The following is a 4,430-nucleotide window of genomic DNA, read 5'->3' as shown; positions in this document are numbered from 1 at the left end:
CACGTGTAGATTTTTGTGTTAACATAAGTTTTCAGCTCATTTGGGTAAATACCAAGGAGCGTGGTTACTGGATTGAATGGTAAGAGTGACTTCCAAAGTCGCTGTTCCATTCTGCATTCCTGCAGGCAATGAATGAGAGTTCCTGTTGCTCCACAGCCTCATCAGCATTTGGTATTGTCTTGATTTTGGCCATTGTAATAGCTGTATAGTAGTATTTCATGTTTTAATTTATAATCCCTAATGACATATGGTTTTGAGCATCTTTCTGTATGTTTATTTGCCATCTGTATGTCTCCTTTGGTGAGTTGTCTAGTCAGATCTTCTGCCATTTTTAAGTTGGGTCATTCTCTTCCTTACTGTTGAGTTTTAAGAGTTCTTTGTATATTTTGGATGATAGTCTTATACCAGACATGTCTTTTGAAGGTATTTTCTCTCAGTTTGTGGCTTCTCTGTTTTTGGAAAGCTATTCTTTTTCACAATCTTACTTGAGGTCATATTAAATTATTGGCATTGGTATCTTAGGAAACCTAATTCCTTGAGGTTTCTTCATTAGGAATGCCATTGGGTCCCATTGCTCTATTGCTCATTTTCCCCTTATGTACTTATTATTTCTTTATTTTGCTTTTTTGGCTGTGCCCCGTGACTTGTGCGATCTTAGTTCCCCAACCAGAGATGGAACCCGGGCCCCTGCATTGGAAGAGCTGAGTCCTAACCACTGGGCCACTAAGGGAGTTTTCTCCCCTTAGGTGCTTCTAACTGCCTATCAGTTTTTGCTGACATCTTTGAGTAAATTTATTCAACAAACATTTACTAAGTGCCTCTAGAAGTAAACCATTGCAGTAAGTGCTGAAGATAAAAGGGTGAGAAGCAGGTATAGGCCCAAGGTGGGTGTAGCGTAGGAACTGACAGTGTTCAATGAATTGATACTCAAATGAAATGATTGGCTGATAGAAATGAGCTAATCTGGAATAGCTCCTTAAAAACCCACCCTGACTTTGCTGTCCCTCAGTGAGAAACCTATAACCGCTGCCAGCATACACCTCAGTTCCTACTCTGGTAAAATGGGGTCCCAGGATCCACATATGGGGCAGCTTTCATTGTAAGGTCACCATTAGGTAGACTGAAGTGCCCCTGAAATGTTAACTGAGTAATTGAATCATTATGCCATTAAAAGGAAGCATCCTTGATTTTCCTTCCTCTTACAGTGGTTATTTCAGAAAAAGTTACCCATGGAGACTTTGCCAGTGTGAAAAAATCTTTGGGTTTTTTTTTTTTTTTTTTGGTGTTTTTTTGTTTGACCAGGAATCAAACCCAGGCCCCAGGAGCCAAGTCTAAACCTCTGGACTGCCAGGGAATTCCCTGAAAAAGTGTTAAGGAAAGAATAAAAAATATTGTTACAGCATATAGGCATTTTTATGTATCTAGGCAGCCAGGTCAACTTCTACTTTGTCCTTATGGGGTCTTTGGGGTCATTTATATGTCTTTCAGTTGGGATAAAGCTGAAGAGAAGATGCCCCTTATGGTATTAAGTGATCCTTTAAAGGAAATAGAAGGATTTGCATAAGACCTCATACCCTTAGGTACTAAAATAACTTACTGATTCATTGTTCATTTTTCCTACACACTAAGACACTTTAATTCCCCTCCCCCCCTTTAACAAGTTGTTTCTTTGGATTACCAATATTCCAACTCTAATAAACCTTGTTAAATTTTCAGTAATTGAACAACACAAACTTATGACAGGTATAATCTGAACCCAGTGTCCGCTTTTTCTCAAAGGGTTTCTGTTCTGACAATAAGACATAGGTATCTAATTGGTTTAATGGTAACTAGGCTGATACTTAGGAAAAGCATTGAAGACAGGCTACCTTTGTCTGAAAGATGAATGAATATATCTGACAGATACTAGCCCTGTATTGGGCTTCTCAGGTGGCACTAGTGGTAAAGAACCTGCCTGCCGATGCAGGAGATGCAAGAGACACAGGTTCAATCCCTGGGTTGGGAAGATCGCCTGGAGGAGAGCATGGCAACCCACTCCAGTATTCTTGCTTGGAGAATCTCATGGACAGAGGAGCCTGGTGGGCTGCAGTTCATGAGGTCACAAAGAGGTGGACATGACTGAAGCAACTTAGCATGCACACACAGCCATGTCATACCCCAGCTCTGTAGTGGTGGTGGTTTAGTTGCTAAGTTGTGTCCGACTCTTTTGTGACCTCATAGGCTGTAGCCCACCAGGCTCCTCTGTCCATGGGATTTCCCAGGCAAGAAAGAATTCTGGAGCAGGTTGCCATTTCCTTCTCCAGGGGATCTTCCTGACCCAGGGATCAAACCTGCATCTCCTAGATCATCTGCATTGGCAGGAAGATTCTTTATCACCAAGCCACATACAAAATTAAATATTGACCGGTTACCAATGGGTTCCAAGATGCTTCAGCAAATAAACATAGATAATTACCAAGCTGTTTTTCTTCATTGCTGAGAGCACAGTATACTTTCAGAGACTAGTCAAGAGGTAGTGGCATAGTTCCTTTCTTTCCAACGATTCTCATTTATTTGGTTTCTTCATTTGAAATTCAAAATTGATTATTATAATTCAAAATTAATTATATAGAGAAGGCATTTTTCTAGTCTCAAGAGGGTCACATGAATAGTGTTAATAAGATTTTTATAGGCAATTTTAAAATATCAGCTATTAATAGAAGTTTTGATAACTTTTAAAAGTCTTTAATAACATGGGTTCAATTTTAAATCTAGTTTCTTTTGCTAGGACTCTGTTGCTAAATACACTGCATGTAAATTTACAACCCAAGATTTTCATAATTATTTTTAAAACTACTGAGCACATGTAAAATACTAGGACTAGAAGTAACCTTATATAGCTAAAGTAGTGGTTTTAGAGCAAAAATTTTTTACCAAGTAGCCATGATAAGAACCCACTTCTGAGGTTTGTGTTGAATATTAGCATTTTAAGATTCATGTTTTTGAAATAGGAATGGAAAAGATGTAGATTTTTAAAAAAAAAATCATAGGGGGCATAGGTGACCAGTTTTTATAGATGAATGAAACTAAAAGGCAATACTATTTACCTCTTCAGCACTGAGGTTATCTTTAGGTTACAGAAATAATCACATATGTTCCATATTTTGCAATTATGTCCAAAGATAATCGCCTGCTTTCTCAAATACTGGTTGAGTATCTCCAAACAGGTAGCTTTGTCTGCTTTCTAAAATGAAAACTGGTTTTTGCCAAATTATGCAGAGAAAGCTTCATAAAAATGTAGATTTAAATTTTTTTCTAAAGTGCAATTTTATCGCTTTGGCCTTTGAACACATACCCATTTTCAGAATAGATTTAAAGGAAGATTATAAGCAAAGGAAAGTACAGAATGACAATAGATCAGACTTGGACCAGCCTCCATAATCACATGAGCCAATTCCTTATAACAGCTCTTCAAGTTGAGCCTTGAGCAACACGGGTATGAACTGCATGGATTTTTTAAAAACCAAATATAGTACTTGTATTTTCAATTTACAGATCTTTAAATGAACTAAGTGTGGGGAGAAGTTTGTGTCAGATTAGAAATCACACTACATGGAATCAAAAGAACTAGTGTTTTGAGTCCTGGTTCATTCCAAACTGTTTCCATGTCCTGCCCTTGGGTGAGTCATCAGTCAATTCCTTTGTTTTTGAGACAGAGATAAAAGTTTGTGGGTTTTTGACTGTGGGATTTTGGCCCCATATTGTTCAAGGGCCAACTGTATATGTATGTGTGTGTATAGTGTGTGTATATATGTATATATGATACAGCCATCCCACTAGTTCTCTTAGGAGAACCCTGACTAATACAGTCTTACCAGACTAAAAAGGGTCTCTGAGGCCAGTACCAATTCCCAGTACCAGGGAATTTTGATTAAACATAATGGACCTTCATAGGTATCTTAGCAAGGTTGGGTGACAGATTTATATATATATATATACATATATATATAACTACAAAACAATTAAAGTAAGTGACTTCCCCTATTCTTATTCAAAGTTCACCAGATAACCTCATAATTGAACTTCCTGTGTAACTGACAACCTAAAAATATATTCAGTTGTAAAGCTGAGGACCTGACACTCAACCATAGTGAAGTCATCCCAGTAAATGCCAAACCCAGGACTCTGTTCAGATGGTGGCTTGACTTGCCAAAGCAGCTTTCCTCTGCACCTCAATTAATACAACTTCGCATCTGCAAACAACAACATCCTAAAACTTCTTGGCAAAGCATTTATTTTCTTCAGCTGTGTTAATAGGTTTTATCAACCACCTTGGTGTCTGGTTGCTGCTGCTGCTGCTGCTAATTCACTTTAGTCCTGTCCGACTCTGTGTGACCCCATAGACGGCAGCCCACCAGGCTCCACCGTCCCTGGGATTCTCCAGGCAAGAA

This window comes from Giraffa tippelskirchi, chromosome 13 (genome assembly GCF_054371585.1).
Source record: "Giraffa tippelskirchi isolate mGirTip1 chromosome 13, T2T-mGirTip1v1.2.pri, whole genome shotgun sequence".
Taxonomy (NCBI): domain Eukaryota; kingdom Metazoa; phylum Chordata; class Mammalia; order Artiodactyla; family Giraffidae; genus Giraffa; species Giraffa tippelskirchi.
This window is presented reverse-complemented; position numbering follows the sequence as displayed.